The 23,787-nt window shown below is 38.7% G+C and overlaps 1 protein-coding gene across 3 annotated transcripts in view; it reads left to right on the top strand.

Moving 5' to 3' along the window:
* The first annotated feature begins 6,725 nt into the window (after positions 1–6,725).
* peli3 (pellino E3 ubiquitin protein ligase family member 3) overlaps positions 6,726–23,787 on the top strand; it is a 96,120-nt gene continuing 79,058 nt past the window's right edge. Inside the window, exon 1 of one of the 3 annotated variants that reach the window (XM_039769157.1) lies at positions 6,726–6,755. The gene's annotated coding sequence lies outside the window, so the exon portion shown is untranslated. Of the gene's footprint in view, positions 6,927–23,787 lie in introns of all 3 variants that reach the window. The other 2 variants (XM_039769156.1, XM_039769155.1) reach the window with 2 other exon arrangements.

The raw sequence follows: 23,787 nt of genomic DNA, 5'->3' as shown, positions 1-23,787 counted from the left end.
CAGACTAAATTTTTAATCTTTCCCATCATAATGACAGGTTTTTCTACTCTTGCCTTTTCTCCTTTCATCTTCCCTGGCTTTTTCCTTTCTTTCACTCCTATGTATGTTACCTAGGTATGTTACCTGCTCTTTCCTTTTCAGTTGCACAGCTGATGAAGGCTATACAGACGAAAACGTCGTGTCTTTAACATTCTTTCATTTTCAGAGTGGAAATAACCTTTAAACATTTTTCCCAATATAAATATAGTATCAACTTTTATGCAAAATGCATGCAAGTGTATGCGAAAGGCTAGTAGGTGCTCACCGATTAATGCTTGGCAGCACATTTACTTCAAGCAGTGATGCCACCCATGAAAGTAAGCCAAGTTGTGAAACAGTAAAGGGTTCAATAAGAGCTAAATAAACACACACTAGACAGTCAAACATGCTGTATGCTGTAAGACAGCACATTCTAAAACATCATGTCCACAATACAGCACAAAACTTTACATACAGCATACAGTATAGCACTAAACATTAGACAGCAAAGCTGCGTGTGTCGGGATGGGATAGGGAAACACTGGCCCAAATATTTTGATAGTTAAGGTGGTAGAGTGTGAAGGGATTAGCTCTCTTCTTTCTCTGAGTCTTCCAAGATGGAGTAGTCTCAGAGGAGGCTATTAATAAACCAACAGCAGTCCTGGACCCATTAACACAAGGCAATACCTAGCAAACCATAAGGTGTCTTTCATGCAGCACATGATTCAAGCCTCCTGGATTTCTCTGTGTGCATGGGTGTCAGGACATAGTCTGTACAATACTGAGTGGTAGGAAAAGCTGTTCCTCAGCACACAGTCTCTGAATTCTTGTTGCATGGCACAGAAAAAAGTTTAAATAGTACAACTTGAGGTGATAGTATACAAATATGTGACAACACATTAGCCACTGCATGGCCATGGTACACATGGCCACAGTTAATGTATGCGCCCACTGCAAGCACAATGTTTTACTGACCAACAGTCTGTCTTTCAATAAAATTGTCAGATCACACATGAAAATAATTGTAGATGTGGATGCAGTTATTATAGGTATGTATATACTCTGTATATATATGCATATGTGTATATATATATATATATATATATATAAATATACTATATATATATATATGCGTGTGTGTGTTAATGTATAGTATGCAAAAGATAAAAATTTAATTACATATAAACTATTACAGTACTAAATCGGGGGCAATGCACATACATGGCACCCCACCTTCTGTCCATATAAGACAAAATGTCCAATTTACAGCTTTCCCTATTAGCTAGTAGATAATTTCTCTATTAAACAAAATATATTGTTATATAAAATATATTATTCTATGCTAAACAAAATCAGTTCCAGCCAAACTGAGCTTCCTGCTGTTAACAAATAATTTTGAAAAGGTTGCATTAAGTGCACGGTTTTGCTCCATCAATTGATGCTGTTGATTAGATTTACTATTTTTTTCACTGCCTTTTAATTTTTCTCATTTTACCACATCAGATGTTTCAAATACTATAGATTTTGCTTTTCTGAGAACATCACTGAAATATGTCTTTGGCCTGGAACAGATTAGCATGAGGGGTGTTCAATATTTTATCTACCTGAGTATGAAAGAAAGTAGCAAGCATGTTGAAAGAAGTCTGGGCAAGGTGAGACATGTCTCAAGGTTATTCATGCACAGTTGTGGCTCAGTGCAAGTCTAACATTTCAAGAGACAGGATGTCAGGAGAGTCCTCATGCGAATCAAGTAAGAAAATGCATGATTTGGAGCAAGATCAGTGATAAACCTTCTCACAAAAGAAAGGAAAAAGCCAAAGGAGGTCCATGAATGAATGACTGCAGTTTATGGTGAATCTGTCCCATCATCCTATAAAGTAAAATTTTGGAGCAAGCAGTTTAAGTGGGGTAGAGAATCCAATGAAAATGACCCTCACACTGGACAGCCTGTGAAAGCGGCTTCCACAGAAATGTGTAAGAATGTTGAGGATTTAATTTTGTCAGACAGACGAATTAAGGTTTCCAGAATAGCTGAAGAAATTGGCATCTTGGCAGGTACAGTTTTTAAAATATTAATGAAAGTTGGGAATGTCAAAGGTCAGTGCAAGATGGGTTCCATGTCAGAAGGTCACGAAGCTCCAGTGCTGTCAGAACATTTGAGATGCTCTGTGAAGAAAAGGTGAATTTTTGGTGACTAGAGATGAGACTTGGGTCTATCACACAGATCCTGAATCCAAAATGGAGTCAATGCAGTGGAAGTACAAGTCAGCTCCCACCCCAAAAAAAAAGTTCAAGACAGAAAAATCTGCAGGCAAAGTCATGGAAACTGTCTTCTAAGATTTTTTGAAGGACTTTTGCTTCTGGAGTCCATGCCACACAAGACAACGATAACCAGGGAAGAGTTACACCAACACAATGATCACTTTGTGGGAGTCAATCAAGGAAAAAAGATGAGGAAAACTCACAAGTGGCGTGCTGCTTCTTCACGACAATACGCCGGTTCACATGTCACATCAATCACAGGCTGCCATCTGAGAATGTGGGTTCTAGCAGCTGAACGATCAACCCTCCAGTCCTGACCCGGCTCCCTTAAATTATTTCCTGTTCCACGTTCTGAAGAAATCTCTCAGTGGACAATGGTTTACAAGTAAAGAAGAAGTCAAGGCAGCTGTGATGTTCTGGTTTGAAGGTCAAACAGAAGTTTTTTTTTCAAAGGGGTTAAAGTCATTGCAGGAAAAGTAGATGAAGTGTATGGAGCTATCGGGGACTATATTGAAAAATAAAGCAAACATTTTTTTAAAACTCTTTTCTTTCCTACTGAGGTAGATAAATTATTGAATGCACCTTGTACTTTTTGGACTTTTACTTTTTGTCACCTTGTTTCTTTTCAAATCTGTTATTTAAAAGAATACTTTAAGGAGTGACAGAGTGACTAGCACTGTTTCCTTCGCAGCTATAGAGTTCAAATCCTATGTTTAGGACACTGTGTTCAGTTGGCACAAACCACCATGTTTGTGTACATTTTTTTCTCCCAAATTATACATATTAGATTAATTGTCACCCTATCCTGTGCCCTCTGGTGCTGGTTGTACCACAACTAGCAAGGACAGAGCAGAATTAGAAACGAAGAATTACTTAGTTGTAAAACATATGACAAAAAGTGAGTTGGGGTTATGGCTTATCCATACCTGAAGAGTCACCTTAACTTATGTGTACTGTATCTTGTGAATGAAATAAAAATCTTTAGGATTAGTGTCACCTTTGCTTTCTGCGTTTGACAATAAATCAGTTCCTTTCCAAGTTCTTGGTTATTTGGATCAATTTAATGAATTATAGGGTTTTTAACTAATATTAATAGTTGAACATAGTGCAGTTGCTTTTCTCCTTTCATGGAGTAATATTGATTGTGATTTTACGCTAGTATCATTCACTTCGCATTTTTAGTTTTAATTCTTTTGGTAAAAAGAACTCTTATTTTTATTTTTTGGGATCCCTTTGGTTATAAAAAAAACTTTCATATGTTTAAATAAAATAGCTTACATTACATAATAATCCAGTATTCTCTGACATTACACTTGTTAGCAAAGTTCCATACCTGCTCTAAATCCTGGTCTAAAGCAGCTGACAATTTTACCTTGAGACTTTAACATGGATTTAAACTCTTCATTGGGTAACTCTTTTAAAAATGTTATGTTTAAGAAAGTTGAACAACAGTTAGTCACAGACCCTCCACCATTGACAACTAAAAACAGGACATCAATTAGTGTCACTTTGACATCACTTGAATTGGACTCTACTGTGAGCCACCACAAGCCTATTCGGGCTGTGCTTTTAGCTACATGACATTGTAAAGTGTTGTTAAAAAGCCTGCATATAATGTAGTCTGCTAACACATGTAATCCCATATATTAAATGAATGTGATTTATTGTTACAAAAAATGTTTAACAACCAAAAATATAACTAACTCATGTAAAATGCACCGACTTTCACATCAGTTAACTTAAGGCCCCAAATGCACCTGAATGTTACACTATGTGTACATTTTCTTGTTTTTTAATCCTTGAGTTTAACTATAAGATTAAAAATGTACTTTTATTTTTCAAGTAATTATGCTGTTTATATGTGAATTAACTTTTCAGGGTACTATTTGAAGAGAAAAATAACTAACAAATAATGATACCTTAATGCTAATTGTCTGTAATGAAAAGGGAGCATGAAAATTTAATGAAAATTGTGTTGCTTAAATACAGGTTTCAGTGATCCTGTCATTAAATAAACTTGCCTGCACTTGACATGGTTGGATATATTTAAGGCTCGAAATGGAAAGAAAACAGCCAAACAAATTATATATATATATATATATATATATATATATATATATATATATATATATATATATATATATATATATATATATATATATACTGTACATATATTCTATAAAGTACACAGAATGAAGACATGTAATCATATTTCAAGGTTATAATGGCTGCAGTTTATCCCCGGAGTATTGGGCACAAGGCAAACCTACTGGCAACCAGCTACCTTGGCAGGGCAAACACTCTCACATTCTGTCTACACCAATTTAGAAAAAGCCAACTAGAGAAAGATAGACAGACAGACATACAGATAGATAGATAGATAGATAGATAGATAGATAGATAGATAGATAGATAGATAGATAGATAGAGACAGGGTCACGGGGGTCTGCTGGAGCCAATCCCAGCCAACAAAAGGCACAAGGCAGGAAACAAATCCTGAGCAGGTCACCAGCCCACTGCAGGGCGCGCGCACACACATACACACACCCACCCACTAGGGACAGTTTAGGTTTGACAATGCACCTAACCTGCATGTATTTGGACTGTGGGTGGAAAATAGAGTACCCGGAGGAAACCCACGCGGACACGGGGAGCACATGCAAACTCCACGCAGGGAGGACCCGGGAAGCAAACCCGGTTCCCCTAACTGTGAGGCAGCAGCGCTACCCACTGCGCCACCGTGCCACCTAATTATCTTTTTTTTTTTATTGAACATCATGATGAAACATACCACAGAATGTTTTCAGACCAGGACTCATTCCTTCCATGTGCCCAGTGCTAAAAATATAAGCTTCCTGTGACCTTGTGATTAAAGAAATAGATGGATAATAAATGTTAATAACTTTTACTTCTCAAATAGGCGTAATATAAAAAGTTTATTTTTGATCCATATCAGAACTAGAGGTGGCATGGTGGTACAGTGGTAGCGCTGCTGTCTCACAACAGGGAGGTAGGGGTAAATGCCCCTGGTCCTCACTGTGTGGAGTTTACATGTTCTCCCAATATCCATAACGGTTGCCTCCCTCAGTACAAAGACATAGAGGTTAAGTTGATTCAAGATGCTAAACTGACCCTCTTGTGTGTGTGAGTGTATGTGTTTACCCTGCAATGGACTGGTACACTGTGATGTTCCTGCCTGCATCTTCAACTTTACAAAATGTTAATCAAGTTGTAAATGATTATTATTATTATTATTATGGTAATTCATAGTAAACAAAACATATTACTCTTAACCTGTTTTTTGGTTACATTCAACTATTTACTGTATGATTATTTAGAAGTACATATCTAAGACTGTGAGATATTTCACAGTGTTTTGTAAAAGATGTATACAGTATAACTGTCATTGTATGAAATAAAATAAACGGCTGTCTTATTTAAAATTCAATCATTAATGCTATGGAAGATCCAAAACAGAACCTGCACCATTACTGCCTTTGCAAAATTTTGAGTTTTTACAAGGAGCAGTATGATGGCATAATCGTCAGCTTGCTGCATCACAACTTCCAGAACATCATCATTAACTACATTAAAATTATAATCCTTTTAATACAAAAATCAAGAGTAGTAAAATAGCAAATAGACATTGATGAAACTTTATTGAAATACTGGCAGCACTGGTCAGGAACCCAATCTGGAGGGGATATCAGATAAAGTACACTGACGGGCACCAGGTCAGCTTAGGGTTACCAGTCTGCTCTTGTGAAAAGTCCTACAGACATGAGAAGAACATGGAAACTTCACACAAAACCAGGATATGAACCATGTGTTCTGGAGTTGTGATACAAGAAGATTATAGTTTTATCTTTGGGCATATGGAAGGAATGAGTCCTGGTCCTGATTTTTTGTATTTAAAGGATTATAATTCTAATGTAGTTAATGTTGTTCTTCCAGTTTTCTTTTGTTTGCATTCACACCAATTATAACAACACGAAACGTGCACGTACGATACGTTCTTGGTCAATAATCGTGAATTACGCTTCATAAACCATTTAAGTATTCTGTGCCGGATTTTACCATATACCCACACTTTTCAAGAACTTTCTAAAGGAAAACACACCTCATTCTTACTATGCACATCATGACACGGAATACTATTCTCACAAATACATACGGTCACCAACATGAATTATGTATGTTTGAATGTAAGTTTAAATACAAAATCCATAGCCCTTCATCTGTGTATCACAAGCCGCAGCCCTGCTTTACGCACGCCTCCACCCAACTACCTCGAGAAGAGCGCTGCGTGGAGGGGCGGGGTGGGGGCGGTCCTCACGAGAACAACCACTTGCAACATCCAATCGCAGACAAGTGAGTGAAATCTGACTGCAGAAGAGGCGGGGCTTAAAAATAACGGGGCGGCGCTAGGTAGTCTGGATCACGTCGATCCCCGGGGAGGTTCTCATTGTAACAATGTAAGTGATGACAACGAAACAGCAATGCAGAGGCTATTCATTCCAATGATGCTGCAATCAGACATATCAATAGGGACCCAATAATACCTCGTCCGGAATACATTTAGAAGAGGACGGGAGAGGAGATCTTTGACTGACCGGGAGGTAGCGTCTTTTGGCAACCATCAAAGGGTATTTATTATCCACCACGGCAGATTCAATAGCACCGCATTATAATTGTAAATGGAATGGCAGACTGTGGAGACGAGGAGTAAATGTGGGCTTGCGTGTACTCCCCAAAGAAGTCATGTACTGTTGAGCATAGCATGAGCTTGTTGCTTTGTTCGGTGCATCGGTAACTTATGGTTTTGATCGTATAATAAAAATCGCGAATCATGAAGGCTATATGAAAGCGAATAAAACGAAGCAATACAATCGAGTTGTCGAGCTTATATTAATCAATATAGATAAGGCTCATTGCAGACTCAACATGCATAGGACAGTTTTGCACTGCATATTGACGGCCTGCTCCGGTTTAACTCTAAGATGGCACGAGTAACACCACTTTACAACCATAATAACCATGTGGCCACCTGTACGTACAGCTACTACCGTTTATTTTTTTTTATATCGTTCAGCAATTAATAACCAGCAGGGCACGATTGCCGAATGTTACATCACGTTCGTCTCCATTGTATTTATTGCGTTTCGACCGATTGCTCGTAGGACGGCAAGATGAACTCTCATGTAGATAAATGGGCCACCTTTATATGTGCATGTCGGGGTGCGTGTCAAGTGCTCACATCACCTGTTTCTGCTGCGGCACTTTAAAAGTACTTGCGCGTTTAGAGGCGCCGGTGGAAGGCGCACTGTTTGTTTGCAGTTCGTCTCGTAGACCTGCTTGGTTTGGGGTGCAACAGAAACAGCTGGTAATGGATGTTCAAGCCGAGCCTGGTGGTGGTGGTCTGCGGTGGGCTTTTTATCCGAACCAAGACTGTGCGATTTCATGTTGAGAAATTTGCTGATGGCGTATTTAACGTGATGCGGAAATGCTGCTCTTTGGGCTTGGGTGATCAGCTCTGTTTCCTCGTGTTTTTTTTCATTCAGTTGCGGTGCTTTCATGTATTCGCGTAATTCTCTGATAGCTTGTACTGTGTACAGTCTTTAGGTTATTATTTACTTTACTCACGCTAGAGTGTGACGCGTGCGGCGCGTCTGAAAACGGAGAGAAGTGTCTGGAAGAGCTTTCTGGGGAGGATGGAGAAGTTTAGGGAGGGGTGGGAGGCTACGGCACTAGCGGGATAGGACACAGCAAGATTGATGACTACTGTACCAGCCAAGACGCATCAGCACCCCCGACCGGGCCGCCAGAGCAGAGCAGAGACAAGACGCGTCCGGTGGCAGACTAATGTGTGTGCGTGAGCTAGGCGGAGAGCAAACTGGGGGATGAGGCAGTGCCGGGATTGTTTATGGTGCACTCGAGCCCTGGTCACTTTCTTTGTGTATAGGAATGCCATTACAACTGTTTAGAAGCCCCTGTCCTCGCCGAGACCCCCGTGTGGTGTGACATGTGACCCGTTAGCGTATCGCCCTTGAAGGCGTGGAGCATCTTCGTAAATCAGAAAGAAGCAGCAGCAGTGATAATAACAACAGGAAGCAGACAGCCGCCAGTGTTATCTTGACCACACGACTGCTTATGATACGCCGATCTTGACGTGCTTTCTCAGTTTGTGTTTTTTTTTCTATCTATCCTGTGTAACAATCAGGAGCTGCCTGAATATAATGAATCACGGCTGAGACGAAATATTTCGAATATACAAGAATAAGGATGACCCAACCTCACAGTGAATCATATTGGTAGAGTACCGTATATGATGTCATGATGGCGGGGGCGACGATATATTATTATTAATAATATGAGGGGTCCTTGCATGATGATGATAAATTTTAAGCAAATGCTGTTTTTTTCTAGATATACTGTATTACACCATTCTAGATATATTTTGATTCTATCTATCTCATAATAAAATAAGTGGATTCAGAAAATGGAGGGATGAGCAGTTGGACACATGCAACTAATTGGAAGCAGAAGTTAGTTTTATTAACCTTTTATGGCGTTACTGAATATTTTATATTTGCACTTAAGAAAATTAGATTATTTGTTGACCATACTCTTGTAAAATGTTCTTAAAAATAAAGGTGCCAAAGTGTTCCTTCAGAGCAGTGTCATAGGGGAACCACTTTTGGTTCCAAAAAGTACCCACTACATGAAGGTTCAAGAAAGAACCTTTATTTAGATCAGTAAATGGTTCCATAAATAATCATGAATAGATGGTAACAGATTTGTGAAATACCTCTGGTTCAGGTTTTCATGGTCTGTCAGTATCCTGCTAGGTAGGCCACTATACATTAAAGATGTCAGGTTTGTTTAAAGCCCAAAGAATCAATTTCATATGCAAAGAACCCTTCATAGAATTACGTGGTTCTTTGTCAAGATTGGTTCTATGAGGAATCACACAACCCAGTAAAGTGCCATTAAAGAGACATTATTTATGAATAAGAGGGTTGCAGCTTCAAGTCATCCATCCAGCCTACTATGAATGGTGTTTTAAATGCTTATCTTTTTTATTGTCATAGTACGTTGCACATTTAGATGTGTACTGTTAATTTTTCATAGTACTGTACACAGATACTTCCTAAATCTGTATTATTAAATATTATATTAATTGAAACTCCTTATGTCAATTGTTAAAAATGCTGATCACATTCTTCCTGTGTTTTGGGGAGCTTCATCTGAGGCTTTAAGTCTCTTCTCCCAGTCATCACACTTGCTGTCAGATTGACTGGTTACCGAGGATTGTCACAGAATGTACACACTACTTTCCTTTCATTATTGGTATTGATTATGCAGTTTTATATTGAATGGGGTGCCTAAAGAGGGCAGCACCCCAAACAGTTTTTCGAGGAAAGTATTTGTATAAGGAACATGGACAAACGTATTAACCAAAACACAAATACTGACAAAAAAGTTAAGCTTAATCAATTAAGGAAAACCTGGCACCGGGAAAAACAGCTCCTGATATTCCATTTTCATTTAAAGTTAATTGTCGCCAATGGTCAAGATAATTACATCTTGCAGTACTGAATGTCAAGATGTTCTCCAAGTACCCACTTGCTCTGTTGGACCCCTCATTCAGTTACTCGGACAATTTTATTTTTGCAGAGTTGAATTTCATTACACAAGAAAAGTTAACACGTCGTCTGTTCTTCAGCTACATGTTCGAAAATACAGATGGAAATAGTGTAAATCTGATTTTAACATACGTTATGTAGTTTTTAAACTTATGCTAGTTTTCATTGCCAATGATACATTCAAAGCATAAACGGTATAATACAGTACTAGATTGCACAGTTGTCATTATATTTCCATTATGCTATTAATTATTTAAATATGTTAGAAATATCATTTATGTAAATACACCGCACAGTATTACATATGAGGTTGTGAAAAGTAATAGTGCATTTATAATTTTAATTAATGTTTTTTTATTATTTCGTCCACTATTTACTATAATAACCTAAGATGATTAAAGGGAAAACTTTAGAAGACTGAAGTCAGCCTTAAAATATTTTTTTTTTGTACAAGGTACTATTAAAAATGTGAACGCCGCGCAAAACCAGATTTCAATGACAAATCCTTCACCTTTAGTAGTTTATGTCCTCGACAGCTTAAGTTTCCTTTGTCGCTATCTCGTGATTCGAAGACTTAACGCTCCCCGCCCCTTCCTCCATATCGATGTCACGAAGCGCTTGCTTCCTCATTTCACAAGCAACTCCTTTCTGAGCTCGACACCGTCTCATCTTCGTGTCTGCTCACGGCTCGTGGCTGCTGTAGCAAAATGAAGAAACTTACAAGGGCAGGCGGGAGAGGAGCCCACGACGCTTTACATTCGCTGGACGGGGCGACCGCGGCCGACTTCTGCCCGCTTATCCATTCCATAATGTGTGTGTATCTGCTGAGGCTGCGATATGCTCTGCCCACTAAAAGTCAAAATGAGTGACTGATACGATTTTTAAGGTCGGTCTGCACTGTAAAAGTTGGAGTAAATGACAGTTAGGATCTTTATGGTCTTTTCAGGAGGGTTGCACACAGAGGCATTGGGGTGAAGAAGTGCATTCTCTAATTGTTACTTCTTTTCATGGTGTTCTTCTGGGGACATGTGGCCCGAAACATTACCGATTGTCAATATGCTTTGTTTTCAGTATTTATTATTTTAATTGAATGTGTAAAATGTGGGCTACATGTAGAATCACTAGTTTTTGCGATTTCATCAGCTATGGTTTCAATGTTATCCATCCATCCATTCATTTTTTTAAACCTTCTTGTTCCAAAAATAATAATCTGCTTTGAGCTGGGACCTTATCCAGATGCCAGTAATAAGACAGGGCACATTCAGTAATGGATGATAATGATACTCTATCATTCTCAGACCTGCTTAGTCAAATTCAGGGTTGTGGAAAGCCAAGGATTATCCCGGCTATGGTGGGCACAAGACTGGAAATAGCCCTGGACAGGGCATCAGTCAGTCATGAGCCGCACTCACTCACACCCAATTTAGAATCGCCAGTTAACTTAACACATCTTTTAAAACGTGGGCAAGCGGAAAGATAGTACAGTTCATACGGACACTTTACTGGCTCAGGATGCTTGATTTTCCAGTCAGCAGCACTATTGTGCTACCATATCCTTGAATGATAATGGTTAACAATAACAGAACAGCACAGGAATGATGTCTAGTGGTGGTGCTTCACAGCATCAGAGCTCTAGATTCAAACTGAGGCCCAGTCAGTTGGCTTTTTATCCCCATTCCTTCTTTAGTACTCCAGTTTTTGCCCTGTTTCCCGAGGACTTTCACGTACATGGACTGACAGTTTCAGACTTTGAATTCTAGCCTGGTGTGGCTTTGTGAATGTGAGTATGCCCATTGATTGATAATGCCAGAATATCAGTTGATCTCCTGTGACCATGGACTGATAGATTAGAAAATGGATGCGTGGATAATAATAACACTGATTTAGGGATCACAACATGCAAGACAGTTTCACCTTAACACCCATGTCCTCACAAGGAATGTCATACAATAGAATCATTTGAAATGTTTTGCCAAATATAGAAGCAGTACCCATAAGTTTGCTCTAGTGAAGTTCAGGTTTGATTTAATATATGCGACCAGTAAAGCAGTATTATTTGCTTTGATTTCATCAGTCATAATAAAATGTCAATAGATGTATTTGGCAAGTGCCTTTATCTAATACAGCCAATGTGCACATGTGGAATACCTTTCTGCACTTTTTACTTTTCAATTAAAAGTAAATGAAAATGATTTGGGCCAATATGAAATGCTGTTAATCACATGTACAGTCTGGGCTGACGTAAGGATTTCTTTTGGTCTGATGACAAAGCTCTTTACAGTTTTTTTCCACATAAAATCAATCTAAAACTATTCATAAAATATAACAAAACACATACAAAAAGTGATTGTGATGATATGGTTAGCTCATAAACAATTCTGTTTTTTTCTTACTTGAGCTACACTATATGGCCAAAAGTTTGTGGATCACCTGGCCATCACACCTACAGTATATGAGCTTGTTGGGCATCCCATTCCAAAACCATGGGCACTAATATGTAGTTTCCTCCTCCTTTGTGGCTTCTGCTCTTGTGGGAAGGATTGTAACAAGATATTTGAGTGTGTCTGAGGGAATTGGTGCTCTTTTAGCCAAACCAGCATTTGTGAGGTTAGGATGGACAAGAAGAACTGGCTCACAATGGGTGTTCTAGTTCCTCCCAAAGGTGTTCAATAGGGTTGAGATCAAGGGTCTGTACAGGCCACTCAAGTGCCTCCATGTCTGTATGGACCTGGCAATAAGGGCCTTTCCTTAACTGTTGCCACAAAGGTGTAAGGGCACAGTTGTCTAAAATATCTCTGTATGCTGTACCCTTCACTGGAACCAAGGGGCCTACCCCAAAAACCCGAAAAACAGCCAAAGACCATTATTGCCATTACCCTTCCTCCACCAATATCTACAGTAGGTACTATACATTGTGGATGGTAGTGTGGTACTGGCATCTGGCATCAGGCAGCCAGGTAGTGAAACTGATTTATCATTCTAGACAATACATTTCCACTGCTCCAGAGTCTAATGGCTCCAGAGTCTAGTGCTTTACACCACTCCAGCTGATGCTTAGCATGGCGCATAGTGATCTTAGGCATGTGTGGGGCTACTCAGCCATGGGAGCCCATTTCATGAAGATCTAGATGCATAGTGCTTGTGCTGATGTTGCTTTCGGGGCCAGTTTAGAACTCTGAGAGATGATTTTTTACACACTATACACTTTAGCACTTGGTGACACTGCTCTGTGAGTCTGTGTGGTCTACAACTTTATGGCAAATCTGTTGCTACTCCTAGATGCTTCCACTTCACAATAATAGTACTTAAAGTTGACTGGGGCAGGAAATTCACATGCTGACTTGTGACGAAGGTGGCATCCAATGACAGTACTATGTTTAAAGTCACTGAGTCATTCAACTGCCAGTGTTTGTCAATGGATATTGTCATGTGCTTGATTGTATGTACGTGCTAACAGTGAGTGCAGCTGAAAAAACTGAAGCCAATAATTTGGAGAGGTGTCCACATGCTTTGGCCATATAGTGTATATAGACAGATTTGTCCCAAGTGAAATTTAGCTGTTTACAGAACCTGCAAGAAATATAAAAAAAAATTAACAAACAGCAGCAACAACCCTTCAAGCACATTGAGTTATAAAAAAGAAGAAAACTTCTGACTTGGTTAAAAATAAGGGAGCAATCGGAGCAAGGCATTTTGAAGGCATACTGTCATTGATAATAAAGGAGCTCCAGTAGTGTTTCTTAACGCTTTTCTGCTGATAAATTCATTGGCTGAAAGTACTGTCAGAGAGAATGTGCAATGTTCAAAATATTATTTTTAATGAGTTTGCACATGTTTCAAATTTTTACAGATATTAAGGGTGGAATTTTTTTGCATTGTATATAGTCCTTAAGTTCTTTATTGTCTAAAGATAGATAAAGTTAGCCTGACATCTCAGTTTGCATCTCCTTTACTGCTGTTCCTTTTCACAAGCTGCTTTGAGACCGCAGACGTTTGTTCACACTTGTGTGGTTTATGTTTCTTTATGCGTTTTTAGCCTAAACAAAGTGTGGCTCTTTTAATGGGGGGTTGTATCTCACATACACAAGTTGGCTTAACCAGTTCAGTTAGCGAGACACTGTGGTGGGCTGTGGAGGCACTATAACTTCCTCTGTTCAGACCACTAGAATTCTTGCACCGCCATTTGTGTTAAGGCCTAGAAATGGTGGGCTCTGCCATTCACCCTTCTGAACTTTTCACAGCAAACCCACAGAAGTCTTGGTTTGATCTTAGTTAAAAGAAGATGAACTGACATTGGTTGTTGAAAGTGACACTGGGGCATCCCTCTTTTTGGGGATTTCCTGGTCTGTGGCTTTTTTTTGGCATGAAAAGGGACCGCAGAATATTCACATAAGAAAATCTGATTATGCAACCAAACTTAGAACTTACACCACTGAGCTGAATCACAATCAGGAAACAACCAAACACTAGTGACAAGGGATAGAGAAACACTGCATTCCTGTATTACCAAATGATTAGACTACCAGCACCCATGATTGCAAAATTTAAATTTTAACAGAATAATACAAACGATGTAGATCAATCAGTGCATCTTGTGAATATAAAAAGTACAACCACCAAAGCAACATGTCAAAAGCTCTCTCAATATCAAATTCTCAATACCATAAGGACACCCAACACAAATTAGTATTCATGCAGTAAATGGTTCAATTTCCATACATAACAGCCAGCACATCAATCAGTCTGTGAGTATAAGAATAAAATCACCGATTTAAGTTTACACTTTGAAGAGAAGTTTGGCCCACCAGTCGTTTATGTGTGCAGACTTTTCTAAATTTAACTTACCTAACTAATAATCTCTTGTCATCCTTCTCTTGCTAATGACTAGTGAGATGTGCAGGTTTCCACAAACGTAGTGTCTCAAAAAAAAAACAATCATACGATGTTGGTTCCTGGTCTGACTTGATTATCATGCCATTGTAATCTGTACTGTCATTATCATCTCACAAGATACACAGTATAGATTTAAATTTTAATCTAGTTAAGTCTAAGTCTGGCAGCCACCCTTTGCCCAGGAAAATCAATTGGCCATGGATTGCCCAAGTTGAAACAGTATCACCTCAAGTTTAGAATCAAGTGGATTTGAGGTGAAAAAGGCAAAAACACAATGACATAGAATGAAAATATAAACAATAAGCACATTATAAGACTGGAACACGAGACTCTGAGACTGTCCAATAGCAGCACTAACCACCTTGTGACCACGGGCTTGCTGGACAGTGTGCGACTGGCAAGACATTTCTAGGTAGATGTAGTCATCCGCTTGCTCCTGAAAACAGAAAGAGTACATGGTGGCTTTTTCAAATATAGTGCGGTGTAGCACAGGTGGTGGCCTCTCTCAGTATTGGCAATTAGTGAAGATCAGTAAGCTTCTTTTCAGTCCCATTCTGATCAGGGTAATATACTACTGGCAAGTGCGTTTAATAGAGCAAACAGTACTTGATTTTTTTACATATCTTTGCTGCTTTGACAGGGAAAAAAACGGAAGTACAAATATGCAATAAAAAAAGAGAAAAATAAGAAGAAAGACCTAACATTATGCTGAAAGTTCAGGCTGCACGTGTACAAAGGCACCCAGAGAAGGCCATGAATACTGCATGTCCAGATGGTCAAAGGACACTAAAAACAGGTTTGTAGCATCAGATGTAAAAACAATTTTACATAATACAAAAAGCAACATTTTTCTAAACAGTAAGTTACATTGAGCACATGATAGGTAAAGTGGAAAAAATAGCATCTTTAGGGGTTGTTATAAACATTTTAATAATGGTTTAAACTACTGTGAGAAGATTATTACTTATTTTGCACAACAACATCTGTTAAGCATCTGATGTGCCACCCACCCTCAGTGAAGAAATGGCACTGTTGCCAAGTCTGGTATAACTATGAATGAAATTCTAGTGGTACTCTGTGCTCACATGGTATACCCTCCAAATCTGCTCCACCCTTGTGCTTGCCTGGTAGTACTTTTCAGAAGAGATAAGCTAGCTGTGGGTTCCACAGGTGGCCGGGCGGCTTCATAAATTGAGGCACTGCAATCAAGAAGTGTTTTTAGTCCTAATGGGCACATAGAAGCCCATCTGTCTGCAAGCTGCTTTGATGTAAATAATCTGACCAGCATCAAAGTAGATAAAATTGAATTGCATACTTGATAATGGCATCACAAATATGAGCTGAGAACTTTCTTCAAATAACTTGTGCTAGGAGTCATAAAATAACAGAGGAAAATATAAACAAATTATATGACAAAGAATTAAAAGGAGCTGTGAATTATTCTTAGAGAAAGGGGCAGTGTCAAGCTGCTTGTTTGTGATAATTTAATATAAATAGTGGACTTTAATTGTGACTCTAACTTTTAAAACTGACCCCCAGAAATGATTTAGACTGGACTTCTTGTTTTCCTTTCCTCCATCATCAGCCAGCTTAATCTCAATTATAAAATTAATGGACTTAATATAGTCAGAACCTGATTTGGTTTACAGACTTGAAATTGCCTAGTTTGTAATGACTGAATTTAACTTCTTTGTTGTTCATGCAATTTATATTGTAATTGTGGGGTGGCTATTGTAGTCTGAGCCACTCTACAAAACTAAAATGGCTTGACATGACTAATCTGCCTGCATGCACACATGCCCTAGTGAGCAGAGTTGAACTGTGAACCAGAAGGCTGTCACTGACTTACTGGGTAATCTGGAGTGAGTCAATCAGGCCACCACTGCTCCTCCTGTACAGAAATCTGACCTTTATATATTTGTATATTACATCCACTGATTCAATAGTTCAACAATTTATTAACAGACAGCTATTGATATCAAAAGGAGCCTTATTCTGATAAGGATGTCTCCCGGATGACTCCCTGGGGAGGTGTTTCAGACATATCCAACTGGGAGGAGACCTTGGTGCAGACCTAGGACATGGTGGAGTCAATGTATATCTCAGCTAGCCTAGGAACACCTTGATATCCCTTGAAGGATTTGGAGAAGGTGATGGGGACAAGGGAAGTCTGGGCATCATTGCTTAGACTGCTTATCCCATGACCTTGATAAACAGCAGAAAATGGATGGATATAGATATTGCTGAGCTCCATTTATTTGTATTTAAACTAATCCATGCCTTTATGTATTCTAATTCAGTATTTAGAAATGTATAAAATCTATACCTATATTTTATTTGTGAACTTGTTACAGCACTTTGAGCTTGCACTCAGTATAGAGCGCTATACAAAAAAAAATTGAACAATGAGAATTTCTAATCAAGCTATAACAGTAAATGTAGGAAAAATTGTTCAGAGTAGCATTATGATAATGTAAAATATTTGCTTTTTGTTTTGCACCCTCCCCCACCATAGCCTGTTATCTATGGGGGTGGAGCAAAAGCTGTAGATTTGTCAAAAGTTTTCATCACCGGTTTTCAACCAATCTCGATGTTTTTGGGTCCCCTGATACCAAAAACAGCAATATCTCAATGATGGGTGTATGTCTGTCTGTGTGTCACAGTTTATTGAGGATGGTCTTGATCTAAACTTAAGTCTGAGATGACGATGTGCTGACTAGTTTTTGTGCCAAATCGTGCAAAAGAAAGAGGCACTCTAGAGGTTAGGTTGGGCGCTGATGAAATCTAAGGGGGCAATTCTGGTCCAAGACATATTAAGAGGGCGTTGAGGACCAGCCGCCGCCCCCTTGGGCAATACTCTGAAGAGCACACTAAAAAGTTTAATTAATACTAAAAATCATCGAACACATGTTTCAACCAATTATTCTAAACGTCTATTAAAAAGGACCTGTCCGTATTAAATAGTAGGTATTGGTACATTATATTTAAAAGTTTGCACAAGGCATGCATTCTCTGATCATGCAAGTCCTTACACGATTAATGCACCTGCAGAGGACTGAATCTATGCATGTTTTGACAAGTTCATTGAACATTACTATAAATATGTGAGAAGTTTTTTATCAATACCAGATTGTTTCGGAATTCCTTCGATGCAAGTGTAAATCTAAAATTACAGTGCGGTACCTACAGGTCACATTCAAAGGAAAACTTGCGTGGACCTACTCATTAAAAACTAGAGGGGTTTGCCCCCTGCTCACTTCGCTCGCCAACCCCCTGGCGTCTCTGCCACTTGCGTATGTGGATTTCACTTTCACCAAACAACAAATCTTTTAATTCTTGCAGATCTGCCTCTTCATTGGGTAGAAACACTACTTTTTCCTAATGGCAACACAAATTAGACAATCTACAAGTCTCCCATCATCATATTTAGCCGAAAGAGGATTTAGCATGGTCAACAATCTTTTAACAAAGAAAAGAAACAGATTGCCAATAATGAAATGCGGTGATTTAATATTGCTGATGACAAAAATGGTACCAAACATCGAAAAATTAGTGTCATCACACCAAGCTCAGCCCTCTCACTAATAATATTATATTCATTTTTTTAATAATATATATATTTTTAATCATACTTTGAGTAATACACCAATATTGTTAATATATTCTAATAAAATAATTTTTAAAATCTGTCCTTTTTTTTCAATATATAGTATAGTATTGTTCACCCAAGGGGGGCGCTATCGAATCACTCTTTTAAAAAGTTGGCTCTGACCCAAAAGAGGTTGGGAACCAATGCTCTAGAGGAACCCTCAAATACTGTAATTCTGGAATTATTTATGAAATCAACTGCTATCATAATGACCTATTTTATGATCAGAAAGATCATCATCAGAGCAGTAAATAATTAATGAAGTGTTATAGTATAGTTCATGTAACTTGGTTCCTAGGGCGCAAAGCCTACTGATGTTCACGTCCGAATTTTTATCATTTTAGATGGGAAAACCTTTAATGACTTGACCTTCATGTCTAGCTATCTGTGTGTCCATTCATTTGTCCTGCCTAATGCATTCTGTTTAAAAGGGGAAGGGGATAAAGGGCACCTTGAGGCCTACATCCACATCGGAGTGTTCTAACGGATATGCCGTCGTATTAGATGGAAATGCAAAAAAAAAAAAATCAAAAAACCTGCACCACCTCAACATCATTATTGGCATCCTACATCTCTTCTCTGGCATAACGTCTCTCTGCACATTTACTTGCAAAGCTAAATCATAGGGAGAGGATAGGCACATCACCCTCAAAAGTGAGACAGTTCAGCGAAACAGGCACACTGCAGTGTGACATTAGGGAGCTGCTGAATGCAATACCTTTAAACTATCCACCAGTTTTGATGGATTCCATGATCCTCAGGTATGTGACCGTTTTGAAGCATTAAAGGACCACATAAGGAACTGGAGTAGGCATTGGATCGATAGTCAGGTCTAACATAGAAGAGGAGCAGAAGTCTTCAGATGGAGGCAGAGAACTGCTTTAGGTTGCCATCCCTGGAGTAATCTACTCCAACTCCAAACATGTGCATACTGTAAGCGTAGTGCCTGTCACTAACAATAGCATGTGAAAATCTTATTGAAGCACAAAAGTAAAAATCTACAACATTGTCAGTTATGGCTTTTTATTATGTAGTCCTGCTGATTTTGTTTGTATTCTTTCCAAGTTTAATGAGAGTGTTTGACAGGAAGAGCACTTCTATTTTTGACAGCCTGTTGTAGATAACAATAACAACAACATATTTATATAGCACATTTTTATACAGCAGTGTAGCCTGCTCGTGCTTTACACGATGACAAAAAGAAAGTTACACGAAGAAAAAGCAATTAAAAATAAGCAGTAATATTAAAGAATAAATAACAACATAACAAAGTAAGATCTGATGACTGGGGTGACTGAAAAAACAAAATAGGCTGGAATAAAAAATCTGCAGGGGTTCCACCTCCAACAGTCTGCCCAGCCCCCACTGGGCAGTCTGCTTAACATAATTATTCCTAAATCAAATCTCATAGATTTCATGATGCACATGATGGGATTTGATGGACCCACCTTCATTCCATTATCTTGGGAGGCCTTGATTAGGTGGTGGTGTCACAGATCGCCACCACAGAAAAACCAGAGAAAACAACAGAAAATAGTGGATATTATGACAGAGTGCAGATCTGTAAAGAATACGCTAAGTCTATGCCAATATATTCTACTGGGAATACAACTAAAATGTAGCCACGGCAAAGCCATATTAAAATAATGAGTTTTTAGCAGTTTTTTGAAATGTTCCACAGAGTTAGCCTGGTGAATTTCTATAGGTAAAGAATTCCAGATTTTAGGTGCATAATGGCAAAAGGCTGCCTCACCACCTCTTTTAAGCTTAGGTCTACGAATAATTAGCTGAACACTATTTAAGGATCTGAGGTTATAACTTGGAGCGTAGGGAGACAGGCATTCCAAAATATAGGACCGAGCAAGATAATTTAAGGCTTTATAAACCATTAATAGTATTTTAAAGTCAATTCTGAATAACACCAGCAACCAATGTAATGATGCTAAAACTGGTGAGATGTGCTCAAATTTTCTTTTTCTAATTAAGATTCTGCACTAATTGCAACCGATTGATGTCTTTCTTAGGTAATCCTGTTAGGAAACATTACAATAATCTAGTCAACTAAAAACAAAAGCATGAACTAATTTTTCAATGTCTTGTAAAGTTATTAGAGGTCTAACTTTTGCTATGTTCCTTAAGTGAAAGAAAGCAGTCCTAGTAATCTGATTAATGTGTGATTTAAAGTTTAGGTCAGAGTTGTATAGCATAGTATAGTCGTATGGAGTAGAAACTGAATTTGAATATAAAAACAAACCTTTATCTAACCATCAGTTTACTGTTATTAATATTTTAAATATAGGAATGAGCAGCCAGTCCCACCAAGTTACTTGGGAGGGCTTCTTAGTCATGAAAGTTTCCAAACAGCTCAAGCCTGCTTTCTGTTGTGAGATGACTGAGAAAACACTGTCTGTGCCGAGTCACCTGTCATGGCTATCAGTGTGCAGATAGGATTACGGTAAGTTAATCACATTAGCTTGTTAGGGTTCATCTGACAGTTTCGCTGCACACCCACCCACCCCTCCACCAATAACTTTGTAAACGATAGGCTTTGGAAAAGATAAGGGAAGATCAGCCAATGAGTGACTGTTGGACTCAAAATGATATCTTGTTTAACATTCTGAAATCAGCTTAATTTTATTCATGGTAACGAGAGCTAGAACCGGCTCTGGACAACGTGCCAGTCTCTAATAAACCTGATTTATACACACCCACAATCACAGGGCTAATTTAGAATTGCCAGACAACCTAAACTACATGTCTTTGGGGATGTGGGAGGAAAAACAAAAGGAGACTGTGCAGATTTCATGCAGACACCAACTGGGTGTGGGATTTGAACCCACAATGCTGGATCCATCAGCTAGCAGTGCTACCACCTATAGCATTTCTTGTTACACTAAATCTGATTTAAGCACTTCCCATCATGGAACAGATGGCTGAAAATTCAATTATTTCACTGCCATATCCAGAGAAGATTACACTGAGTGAATTATGGTGAGGGAGCAAAAGACTTGACACTTGTACGGGCAATATTATGGCACAGCCCATCTGCTTTAAAGGTAAAGGAACTATGTGGAGCTTGGATGCTCTCCCAGTGTTCGTTTAGGTTCTCCTTTGGCAATCTGTGTTCCAGAAATGTTCAAGTGAAGTAAATTGACAAGTAAATGTAGTGTAAATGAGTGGGAGTGACTGGACTGGTGTCACATTTCAGGTTTGTATCTGGTTTAGACCCAGTTCACACAAATCTATAATAGATGAAGTGGGTTGTGAAAATCTCTCAAGCTGCAAATGAACAATGCCATCCAGTACTCTGTGGAAGGGTCATTTAGTAGTCACCCATTCCTATAACAGCAATGTCTACCACATTGGCTGTTTGGATTAGTTGTTGATTATGTGATCATTTGCATACAAACTGATCTGCTAGTTTTGACTTGCTTTTCACCATTGGTAAACATACACCAGATCATCCATGAGTGCATCATTAGCTTTCCATCTCTTTGTTTTCTTGTGAAGCTGTGTATGTGCTCCCCAAGATATTTTCTTGTCCTCCCTAGTGGTTCCCATTCGTTTCTCTTGTCATTTTTTTATTCATGGCTGCCACTTGATCTGCAATCCAATATGTGTGCTGGTTTCATACAGTAAACTTCACTCATATCCTTTAGAAGCCTTTGTTATTAAGCAGCCCTGACAAGATGACCTATTACACTGAAGACCAGACAAAAGGGCACAGGTTCATCTATAATTTATTTTGCACTTTTGGGTGCTTGCAGTTTGGTTGTGTCAACTACGAACTATCAGTTACCTTATTATTTCATTGCCACATCACTTTTATCAGATACCGTACTTCACTAGCAGTGCCATGAAACTGAGCCTGGTACCTCACCTACTTTATCCTCTCATCTCTAATATCTGCTTATACTGGTCATCTTCTTCAGCTGAAACCTGATTAAAAAATTCAGTGTTTTTGTTTTCTGTAAAATCTTATGTAGTGATGTGCAGAGCAGGATCAGGAGAAAAATAAGGTGACATTATAAGGCCTAGCAGAGGTTGTTTATCTTCTTATACAGATCATTTCACATCAAGGCCAGACCCTGTATGAGAGAAAGGTCTTAGTATATTTACTGTGTCCTAAAAAAATGTTCTTAAAGTAGATAATGTGTCTCGCCCAATGGGCACTTAAAAGAATATGTACATATATATATAAAACACTTTCCACTCTTTACCTAGACAAAGCAAGACATGAACAGAATAAAAACACATGGTGCAAGACACCCTGACAGGACCTGTCTGTTATGAATCTGAACCTTCTCATCCAAAGAATCATTTCAGTCTAAATTTTACAGCAGTGGGCAGTAAAATTAATACAGGACACTAGTGAAGGTCTTGGTGCAAACTAAAGCACCCATACTTTAACATCAGTAAGACAAAGGGTCTGCCCTGCCCTTGGTTCTCATGGATGGTGAGGATGTGGACATGGTGAGGACATACACATACTTTGGTGCATCTGAACGAGAGGCTTGAGTGGAGTACCAATAAAGAGGCTGTATACAAGAAGTGTCAGAGTCACCTCTATTTCATGAGGAGGATGAGGTTGTTTGGTGTCTGTAGGCCACTTTTACATGTTTTCTAACACTCTGTAGTGGACAGTGTATTTTTTATGCGGTAGTTTGCTGGGGAAATGTCATTAGTGATGGAAACAGGCTAAATAAACCAACCAAAAAGGCTACTTCAATCTTGGGAGTCAGGTTGGACTAACTTTAGAAAGTGGTACAACTGAGGTCAATCAGAAAGCTGCTGACACTGATTCTTACCCCCTATATGAAGTTTTGCCTAAACAGAGTAGCTCATTTAGTAATAGACTGAAACAATTGGGTTGCTCCAAGGATAACAATGTGAGGTTGTTTCTACCCTCGGCCAACAGGCTCTATAATGAGTCACCCCTCGGCCAAGGTGGTATTGTTCCAGCGTGCTATAGGGTACTGAGCTGTTCTAACAGACATCCTAACAATCAATAACACAACATACTGTACCAGTGACTGACATCCTGTATGGTAAATTAATAAGTATGTGCAAACTTAGTCATTTTACACTTAGTAAATACCTATACTTTGTTAATTTAATATAGGTAATTTTTATTGTATGTTTATTTGGAGATTATTATAAATCTTGTTATATGTATATTTGTATCTTTTTTCTCTGGTGCTGTCACTCTGCAGTTTTCTCCCGGATTGCAGAGTGCAGTTTTGTTTTTATTATAGTGGTTTATTTTTATCAATATGATTTTTTTACCAGCATTGCTGTGGTGGGCTGGCCAGGGTTTGT

Source organism: Polypterus senegalus, chromosome 11 (genome assembly GCF_016835505.1).
Source record: "Polypterus senegalus isolate Bchr_013 chromosome 11, ASM1683550v1, whole genome shotgun sequence".
NCBI lineage: Eukaryota > Metazoa > Chordata > Cladistia > Polypteriformes > Polypteridae > Polypterus > Polypterus senegalus.
The sequence above is the reverse complement of the archived record's forward strand: the minus strand, read 5'-3'. Positions and strand labels throughout refer to the sequence as shown.